Source organism: Periplaneta americana, chromosome 5 (assembly GCF_040183065.1).
Source record: "Periplaneta americana isolate PAMFEO1 chromosome 5, P.americana_PAMFEO1_priV1, whole genome shotgun sequence".
Taxonomy (NCBI): domain Eukaryota; kingdom Metazoa; phylum Arthropoda; class Insecta; order Blattodea; family Blattidae; genus Periplaneta; species Periplaneta americana.
In genome coordinates, this window is record NC_091121.1 from 13,955,720 (window position 1) to 13,967,728 (window position 12,009).

The window sequence follows — 12,009 nt, forward strand, 5'->3', positions numbered from 1 at the left end:
AAATTATAATGAAATTGCCAGAAGGAAATCGCTGATCATTTAACTTCAGCATCATAACCAAAGGGATGCAAGAAAATTGCAAAGAATATAACTTCAAAATCATAATGAAATTGACACAAGGAAATCGGTGATCATTTAACTTCAGCATCATAACCAAATGGATGCAAGAAAATTGCAAAGAATATAACTTCAAAATCATAATGAAATTGACACAAGGAAATCGGTGATCATTTAACTTCAGCATCATAACCAAATGGATGCAAGAAAATTGCAACGAATATAACTTCAAAATCATAATGAAATTGACAGAATGAAATCGGTGATCATTTAACTTCAGCATCATAACCAAATGGATGCAAGAAAATTGCAAAGATTATAACTTCAAAATCATAATGAAATTGACAGAATGAAATCGGTGATCATTTAACTTCAGCATCATAACCAAATGGATGCAAGAAAATTGCAAAGAATATAACTTCAAAATCATAATGAAATTGACAGAATGAAATCGGTGATCATTTAACTTCAGCATCATAACCAAATGGATGCAAGAAAATTGCAAAGAATATAACTTCAAAATCATAATGAAATTGACAGAAGGAAATCGCTGATCATTTAACTCCAGCATCATAACCAAATGGATGCAAGAAAATTGCAAAGAATATAACTTCAAAATCATAATGAAATTGCCAGAAGGAAATCGCTGATCATTTAACTTCAGCATCATAACCAAATGGATGCAAGAAAATTGCAAAGAATATAACTTCAAAATCATAATGAAATTGACACAAGGAAATCGGTGATCATTTAACTTCAGCATCATAACCAAATGGATGCAAGAAAATTGCAAAGAATATAACTTCAAAATCATAATGAAATTGACACAAGGAAATCGCTGATCATTTAACTTCAGCATCATAACCAAATGGATGCAAGAAAATTGCAAAGAATATAACTTCAAAATCATAATGAAATTGACACAAGGAAATCGCTGATCATTTAACTTCAGCATCATAACCAAATGGATGCAAGAAAATTGCAAAGAATATAACTTCAAAATCATAATGAAATTGACAGAATGAAATCGGTGATCATTTAACTTCAGCATCATAACCAAATGGATGCAAGAAAATTGCAACAAATATAACTTCAAAATCATAATGAAATTGACAGAATGAAATCGCTGATCATTTAACTTCAGCATCATAACGAAATGGATCCAAGAAAATTGCAAAGAATATAACTTAAAAATCATAATGAAATTGACAGAATGAAATCGGTGATCATTTAACTTCAGCATCATAACCAAATGGATGCAAGAAAATTGCAAAGAATATAACTTCAAAATCATAATGAAATTGACAGAATGAAATCGCTGATCATTTAACTTCAGCATCATAACCAAATGGATGCAAGAAAATTGCAACGAATATAACTTCAAAATCATAATGAAATTGACACAAGGAAATCGCTGATCTTTTAATTTTAATATCATAACCAAATTAACACAAGGATTGCTGTACATAGGCAAACGGCATACATAAGACCAAGTTTTCGAAATCAGAAATGCTGAAATCGTATATATTCGCTAAAATCTCAATATATATCACTTGCAGTTTATCAATAATTTATGAAATGAAAAAAAAAAAGCTGCAGAGATTTCAATAGTTCCGTGACTTTCAGTTTCTCGCGATATATTTACAATAATTGAGCCGAAGAGATTAATTAATATTGTATGACACAAACTGAATATGTGTAACCCGATAAGGTGCTGGGAAGTGTGTGACGCAGCCGGGGTCACGGCCCCCGGATTGCGAGTGTGATTGATGCTAAACTTAGCGCGGCGACGTCTGTAATTACCGCGGCTTGCACTCGGCGGCCGTCATCTGCAGCCCTTGAGTTCGCCGACTCGATTCTAAGTAACACAAGCACCTCTTGTGACGGACGAGTCAAACACTACTTGGTCAATTAATTCAACTTTGTACTTTGATACTAAGGTTCCAAGATCACTCTCCTCATCCATTAACATTAGTAAACTGAAGTAAAAGGCTCCTCAGATTGGTGTCATACATAGATACATATTCAATTTCAATTCAATTCAATTTATTTGGCCATTAGACATACAGTTTTAGGCTTCGTCAGAATACATTGAAAAACATATAAATACATTTTAAAAAACACTAATAAAAGACACAGTAAAATTTAAATAATACAGTGAAAACATGAAATAATTTGAAACTTTTAAATTAAAGAAAACTAACTAAATTGCAATTAAATTTATTTATTAAAATACAATTTCATACAAATTTGTGTTGAAAAACTCAGCAACAGAATAAAAAGGATTATTTAATAACCAATTATAAAATCTAGTTTTGAAGCTATTGATTGGTAATTTATAATATTGACTTGGGAGCTTATTATATAATTTCATCCCCATAATTAAAAAGTTTGTGTTGCTCTTGTGTAATCTACAATATGGAATATTAATTTGTTCACTATTTCTAATTTCATGATCATGTATATTGGCCACTAATGAGTAATTGTCGATATTTTGTCGAGTGTAAAGTACTAGATCATGTATATACAAATTTATGATTGTTAAAATCCGTGATTGTCTGAAAAGTGGCCGACAATGTTCCAGATAGTTTGATTTACATAAAATTCTAATGGCTTTCTTTTGTAAAATGAAGACGCTTCCAATTTTGGTTCCATTTCCCCAGAAAATTAGGGCATATCGGATTATCGACTGAAAGAAAGAAAAGTAGGCACATCTTAAACAATTTTGAGAAACGCAGGTCGTTAATTTCTTTAACAAATATAAAACTCTTGATAGCTTTGTGCATATGTGTTCGATGTGCTTATCCCATGTTAAACTGAAGTCTATAAGAAGTCCTAGAAATTTTGTGTAGTTGAGTCTGTTGTCCTTATTCAGTAGATAATTTAGGCTGAAAGTTATGTTGATAGTTTTTTCTTGATTAAGCAAGAAGCCATTAGATTCAAACCAGAAAGCCATCTGTGATAGAGTGTCGTTGTTGAGAGCATGTAATTGATTTAGAGCAGAGGAAAAACATAGGAAAGTAGTGTCATCTGCATACATAATTGTTATTGCTTTAATGAATTCTGGAAGGTCATTTATTGCCATTAAAATAATAGAGGACCAATTTTTGAGCCTTGTGGAACCCCATAATGTGTAGTGGTGAGACTTGACCAATTTTCACCTATAGTAACTAATTGACTTCTGCCATGAAGATAGGTTCTAAAAATATGTAGTGTGTTTCCTCGAATACCATAAAATTCTAATTTTGATAAAATTAAATTATGATCAACACAATCGAACGCTTTAGTGAGATCACAGAATGTAGCATAAACTGGTGACCTATTTTCAAAATTTCTTAAAATTTCCGGTAACTAAAAGCTCAATTGCATCATTTGTTGATTTACTTTTCCTAAAGCCAAATTGGTTAGTACTAAAGAGATTTGAATTTTCAAAATAATCATAAATTTGATTGAAAATTACATACATACATACATACATACATGCAGTATGAAAATACATACCTATTCATCCATTCATACTTTTCTGTCAAGGAACATGTTTTTCACTGCAAACCCAGCGTTCTCTAATCTTCCCCCTTCTCCGCCCTCCTCTTCGTCTCCGCATATGATCCATATATCTTAATGTCGTCTATCATCTGATATCTTTTTCTGCCCTGAACTTTCTCCCGTTCACTATTCCTTCCAATGCATCCTTCAGTAGCACTTTCTTCTTAACCTGTGACCAAGCTTATTTCTTTTTCTCTTCCTGATTAGTTTCAGAATCATTCTTTCTTTACCCACTTTTTCTAGAACAGCTTCAGTTCTTATTTTGTGTGTCCATTTCACACACTCCATTCTTCTTCATACCTCACATTTGAAAATGCCTCCAATCGTTTGTCTTCTCTTCATCGTAATGCCCATATTTCTGTCCCATTCAATGCTACACTCCACACAAAGCACTTCACCAGCCTCTTCCTCACTTATCTTTCCAAACGTTCGCAGAAAATGCTCTTTTTCCTATTGAAAGCTTTATTTGCCATTGCTATCCTACTTTTGACTTCCCGGCAGTAATTCATGTTACTATTAGAGTAGGCTACATATCGTCGTAAAACCCCTTAAGTCCAATTTTTACCGAATGTCGAAATCTATGTATATTTTCATAATATGTCTGCTGATAACACCTCGTAAGTCTGCAAGTGTTTCTACTGTATCTATTCTAAATAATAAATGCATAACAGTAGTTAGCTGGAGTATAAAACAATACGAAGTTATTTTGCTCTCGTGTACAATTTCCTCGAATGCAGTGACGAGGTTTTAAAAGTAAGCATATTCAGTGGCGAAGCTAAGATGTAAATACTGGGTAGGTTGAAAAAATCTTCTTACCTTATATCTTTTTATAGAGCAGATGTTTCTCGGCCTTTTAATCATAATTTTTTGTGACACAGATCGCAATAGAATAATATGATGGCCACTCATTTTCATTCCCGAACAGAATACAGATATAACAATATAACTTAGTTGTCTCAGAGCACTCTGTTAGCCAAGCATATTTCTTATACCATGACAATTGAAAATTTCTATTTTGTCTTCCTCTATCCTCTATTTTAATATATAAATGTGGTCTCGATCTCATATCTTTGTAAGCACATATTATTTCAAACGTCCAACGGTTTCTCTTTCAATTCCACAAATAATGACCTCAATGTTCTCTCAGTATGAGCCATTTTACACACAATTAATATGTAACACACACACACGCATGGACTTTCGATTAAACTAACATTCAACAACGTAGCGCATTCACAGAACACCAATATAGCGCAACGTAATTTTGTGAAGATGAGGTTAGTCGCATTTCGTACCGAGGCTTAGCGAATCCCGGTCCTCCCCTCAAGCTTCCGAATCTGTGACTCATTAAGCATATTCACACCAAACTCGTACCATTTGTGATAATCATCTGGATGAATTGCATGTATTGTTATTGCAAGGAGTCAGATGAAAACATTTCTTTAAAGCTCGATGAACTATTGTTTTTGGAAGTCCTAATTGTCAGATACATTTACGAACTGATTTTTAGGACTCTGAACAAATGGTCTTCGGATGGCTTCTACCGTTTCATCATTTGTCGATGGTCTTCCAGTAACCTTTTTCTCCAATTGGCTTCCAGTCTCTTTTTAACTGAATATCTCAATGGCGAACGTTATTCTTGTATGGTGGTTCTTCGTTAAATACGCGACGAAATTCACATCGTACACGAGTTATAGATTCAAATTTTGCCAGCCACAAAAAACATTGCACTTTTCTTTGGACAGTACATCCATTTTGCATAATTAATTGTAAAAATTGAAATTATTGCATATCTTCGATTGTTACCGTCTTTTGGTTCCTTCAGTTACAGACGAAACACTTTGAGAGTTTTATTTTCATCTGGCACCAATATTACATTTCTACCTCTATTCATTCAAAAAATATAATCCTCTGAAACCCCACCAAGACTTTTAGGATTTAGTGTATTTATTCATTTTTATTCATTTCTTTTATTCCATAGATCTTACATGAGCAATGAAGCTTTAAGATGTGGAACAAGTCAAAATTTCACAATATTACAATTACAATTTTTACAAATTTTTATAGTTTTACAATTTAGTAATTTTCTACAATTTTTACAATTTTGTGCAATTTTTTACAATATTTTTGCGAGATGTAGAGATGAGGTGAGGTCCGAGGATTCGCCAAAATATTACCCGGCATTTGCCTTTTGGTTTGGGGAAAACCTCGGAAATACCCAACCAGGTAATCAAATCAAAGGAGTTGATACCAAGGACTCGCCATAGACCATCGGCTTCAGTCCCACGGCTGTGGAAAACCTCGGAAGAAACCAAAGACCAAAGGGGGGAGGAGTGTAGTGCTGAAAAGTACCTGTGCAGATATGAACATATCATACTCGTGGGTTTTAGTTCGAACTTAGGTTTAAGATACAGATTAGATTTATTTTAAATGTTATTTTAAGTGATCGTGCTTCATTTAATTTAGGATATTCCTTATTATTATTATTATTATTATTATTATTATTATTATTATTATTATTATTATTATTATTATTATTATTATTATTGTTAGTATTAATTATTGGTATTATTATTAACTGTATTTTAAATTAATAAGTTTATTATTGTCATTATTGAGTGTAATTAGTTACCACTGCCACCGGGTATGTACCCATTGCAGTGTGAATAAATACATACATAACCCAAGCCCGAACGCAGCTCCGGATCAGCAGCCCAGCGAGTCTGCCGACTGAGCTACATCGCATTGCAATCCATCCCCTCCCTATGGATTAGAATAATCTCTTCTGTGTAGGATATGTAGGCCTATATGTGCGGATTCCCCTCGTTCGTAGGAATGGACTCGTTCACATTGTTATGTTTATGATATATGACATAAACATTTCCGGAAAGGCCCATTTCCATGGCGACCCAAGTATAATGACGTCAGTGTAATTTCTTTTCCAACAAACCCTTTAATTTTTTCTTTTAATTTAAGTGGATAGAATATTGGAAGGGAAACAGAAAGAAAAAAAAATATGAGGATGAAGAGCAGAGAACAGAAAAAGAAGCAATAAGGAATATCGAAGAAGAGAAGAATGTAGACGTTTGCGTGATGTGCAAGCGGTCCCTCTGCGATCCCTCCCCAGTCCTCGGGGGTTACCTCTGCTCCCGGAAGTTGTGCCTCCTCGTCTCCTCATTCGACGCGCCTCAACTTTTCCCTCTCTGAAACCATTTTCACGTAGGGAAGTTAAACTTTATGAATCCATACACACAGCGGGCTGCCGAAGTGTGGAGTTCACGACAGCGTGTAGCGAGAGATGTGGAAATGGCAGTACCTTGCAGACAGGCACTTGATTCTACCCCAGGCGTTCATATGCACTTATTTGAGAAGCCAGTCTTCTGATATTAAACAAAGCATATCAATCGTTGAGAAAGTTCATGATCGAGTTCATTAATGACCGCTACGTATTCAAGGACCAGTGAATGAATAAAGCAATGAAAGAATTCATGTACGAATGGAAGAATGTCATAGTAATCCATTTAGATACTCTCATCCTCTGAGGAGTTTAGTGCTGAAAGGAATGCGGTTCCGACTAGTCTAGCGCGGTACTGGAATGGGAGGGAACAGTGACAGCGGCAGTCTGGAAGGAAGTACAATCATACTGAAAACATTCGCCCGATTTAGGAGAGCAGCATACCTATTAGTTTTCTAACGTATTTTTGGCGAGATAGAGATGCAACCATTCGTACTTACGTGTTCAGAGAAGGAAAGTATTGTAGAAAATTTTATTTATTTATTTATATTTATTTATTTATTCTGGTGAAGTTAAGGCCATCATACCACCAGAAATACAAATACAATAAAATACATAAAAAGAAAAATCATAATAAAACTACAATAATCTTAAATGAAAAGAAGAATCATACTATAAAATTTAGTGATTAATAGAAATGAATTAAATTTATAAAATAATCAATTTAAATATACTGTACTGCTGAACTCACTTGAGAAGTAAAACTACTTGATTTGTATTTTAAGATATCACCAACAAATGATTTTCGCATGACATTATAGGAATCTGTTTTTCACGATACCAATCATACACATTCTAAAATTCCAATAGAATAAAACCAAAAATTTTCCACATCATGTTTCCTTAAAAATGACTTGTAACGGTGAAATATTTAACATGAGTAATTCATACAATATTAACATAGCTAACATCAGGGAGATGTTTGAGCAAAAATTGCAACAATATATTTAATATATTAATAACAAAACCATACAGGCCTAGGTAAACAGTATGTATGTATGTATTTATTTACACTGCAAGTGGGCAAGCACCCGGTGGCAGTGGTATATACAATATTAACAATACACAGTTAAAATGATAAGCAATACACAATAAAATTTACAATACATAATAAAATTTACAACACATATACAATTTTATACACAATACAATAAGAATACACAATACAATTTAACACAATAATAATAAAACATAAAATAAAACACCTAATTTTACAACACAACCTACATGATTATGTATAGGTCCTACATAATTTTCAATAGTCTTTCACTTTACTCTCATCTCATTCCCTGTAGTGGCACTATGACGCATTTCACTGACACTTTAGCACACATTTCACTGACACTCTGTAACACATTTCGCTGACACTATAGAACACATTTCATTGACGCTATAAATTATCACTGATCGGAACTGTTCACTGCACTGTAAAACCATAACTTCACTGACTCACCTCGCTTCACTGATACAACAGTTCAAATAAGTCAAATAATTGCATTCTTATGCATACTGTACTTATGAACAGAACTACATTTAAACTAAACATTTCTAGTCTAAGGCCCTCTTACACGCTATTTTTAAATAATTTACAATTCAAACCAAGGAAGTAAACTCGTCAGGCTAGATAAATACATGCCACCTTAAAAAATTAAATGTTGAATGTACCTTAATTTTAATTTTCACTTTATACACAACTCTTTAAATTATTCTTGAATCTCCTTAAGGAAGGACAGCCCTCAAAGACCGCGAGGACAGCCCTCAAAGACCGCACAGACGATATGTATATATGTGTATATGAAATATTCACACACTACCACAAACTGAAGACTGCATATTTTTAGACGATTAATACTTCCACTCCGCTCGCCTCGGCTTGGCTGTAGCAACAAAAGAATCTACCTGCAACCCCCCGCACCGATGGCAAGAATACCTCAGGTCCAGCGCTAAACTCGTCGGAGGAAGACAGTACATGGATGGATGCATAAGTAGATCATTTTATGGATCAATAACTCTTTTTCATTTTCATTTTCTTTCATTTAATTTATTGTATTCCATAGATCTTACATTAGCAATGAAGCTTTAAGGCATGCCTGCACAAGGTTTGCGCTCTCCGAGCCGGCTCACAGCTCACGAGCGGAATCCAGATATTAGCTGCGCTCTGTATAAGGGTGGACTGGAAGAAGGGGTGATCTCGTACAAAATATACACAAAAGGAAGTACTATTACGAGTGTTTATGAAATGAATTCCCGTTCAGTGTTTGCAAAACTATCTGGACTATTATTAATTAATAAAGAAATATTTATTTTACAGAAATAATAGAAATTCTATAGCTACTTAAATGTACAATATCATTTTGTTATATTTTTATTTATCAGTATATCAAAACGAGGTTTTATGCTGTTGGCAGCTGAAAGGAACAGTAGCCTACTGATCATAATTAAACATCAGTTACAGATGTTCGATGTCTGCCTTTATTAAAGTTGATTACAGAAAACAGTTGCTCACAAATATAAATGTTGAGCCAAACATAGCAATCATTTTCACAGCCAGCCTGTGTAGTCGTGGATATTATTGCTAATGTTTAGTCGTGTAAAACTCAACCAGGCTAGTAATATTATTCAGACGATCTTTAGCCCTTAGGTCATATTGAAGATCAATAAGTTCGAGCTGTAAATCGTTAAATGTTATGTTCCGTCTTTTAGATTCCTCCATACTGTACTGTAGCAGTAGGTAAGCAACGTGAAACAGTTACTGAGAATAGGGCTACACACTGCACTCCACTAAATATAGATAACTGAGTGGTCGTTTCCCTCTCCTCTACCTATAGCAAGTCTATGTCATTCTGACGTATCTTCCTCTCCGTTTCGGCGAGCGGTAAAGAAGGCTGTCCCGCTCCGAAGGAGCGCGCGCGCTCGTTGAGCGCTGTTTGGGCAGGTATCCTTTAAGATGTGGAATAAGTCAAAATTTTACACGATTACAATTACAATTTTTACAATTTTTTTACAATTTCAATTTTTTTTACAATTTTTGGCGAGATGTAGTGAGATGAGGTGAGGCCGACGATTCTCCAACAAATTACCTGGCATGGTTGGGGAAAACCTCGGAAAAAATCCAACTAGGTAAATACCAAACGAGGGTGAAGTGAAGTGAAGCCGAGGATTCGCCATAGACCACCCGGCATCAGTCCCACGGCTGGGGAAAACCTCGGAATGAATGGATAGATGAAATGATGGATTCACTGATTTGATGAATGGTGAATAATTAAGTACCTACAGCAAGGATTGAATAGTTAAAAAAGGAGTGGATGAATTAGTGAACAAATGATTTGAAATGTGATTATATTAATAAATTGAATTGATGATTCAGTGGTTAAATGAATGATTGAACGAAGTTTTGAAAAAATTAATTGTTGATTTATAAGAGTATTAGTGATATTTTGGAAAGAGTGGGTGAAGGAAGAATAATATTGAAACTAATCAGGAAGAGAAAAAGGAATTGGTTGGATCACTGGCAGAGAAGGAACTGCCTATTGGAAAGAATGGTGAACGGGAGAAGAGTTCGGGGCAGGAGAAGATATCAGATGATAGCCATTAAGATATATGGATCATATGCTGAGACTAAGAGGGAGGCAAAAAATAGGAAAGATTGGAGAATGCTGGTTCTGCCCTTGGGCAGAAAACTATGAATGAATGAAAGAGGGTTAGTGTAATATTTTAAGTCAGCAATGTATGCAATTGAGGAGGGAAAGGAACTGGCTACCATACCTTATTATCGTCTGGCTTAGTTGCCTCATGAGTGATGTATCGATGTCATTTGTGAGCTTCAAAACTTCAAACCTGTCTTCGGACTTGAGTGAACAAGACGAATAGATTTAAATAAATGTTTGACTAAAACGAGAAATGCATAAATGTATGAATTAGTGAAGAAATGAATTAATGCTTTAAGAGATACATAAATTTATGGATTTCCTGCTGATCCAGAGTTGCTTTTGATTGCGAGTTCGATTCCAGCTTGCGGTGATTACCTTTTTGGGTTTTTCCGAGGTTTTCCCAATCATAAGGCGTATATCAGGTGATCTATAACGAATTTTCGGCCTCATCTCGCCAAATACCATCTCCTATCACCAGTTTTATTTCATCGACGCTAAATAATCCAGTACTTGATACAGCGTCGTTAAATAACCAAGTAAAAAACTGGTGGATGAATGATTTATTGGTTTAAGTGTTATATAAAGGCTTGAATAATTAATTGACCTAACGGATAAATTAATTAATGGATCATTTATCAATTGAACGGATGCATAGATGAGTAGATGAATGAATGATGACATAATGAATAAGGGAATGCATAGATTAATGTATGATTGATTGGAGGACTGTATGAATCATTTATGGGTTGTAGGGTCACATAGATGAATATACGAATGAGGGATATTGAAGGAATGTCTAAATAATTCATGGATTTATGTATGCACAAATGGATGGTGACAGAAGAAACAGATGTAAAAGGAAGGTAACAGGAAATAGCAAAACAAATGAGAGAAAAAAATAATAAATATGGGAGGGAAAGAACGAAGAAAATAGAAGCAAGTCATTATCTGCAACAAGATACTGCTTACTTAATACTTCTGTGTACTGTATTATGTAATATGTTGTAAAGCATAGGAAAGTGTTAATTTAAAAATATTTTAATCCTGCTATACGTCTACTATTTGTACGCAAAAAATGCATGAAAACTCTATTAAATTATGATTTTTGTAAATAATATTTTTTTCGCATGTTCTGTTGTAACGTACATTTTGTATAAGGACTCAAACTTCACTTATGAGAAATTCTGTGCCTATCCCATGTGATGACTTGCTCCTGATATGGACAATGCAAGGGCGCACACATCGCCTCGAGCCCCAAATTCGCCAGCGCTGTGAAAACGCATTGCTAAGCTCTTCTAAGAAATTTATAGCTCGCTGAAACTTTCAAATAAAAAGCACATGCTCTGCCTTGAAGGTTTCATGGTACAGGGTGTTTGTGTCGTAGAGCTCTGGTGCTGCTAAGATTAAACTACTTCTGCTGCTACTTCTACTACTGCTGATATTACTGCTACTATCACTACT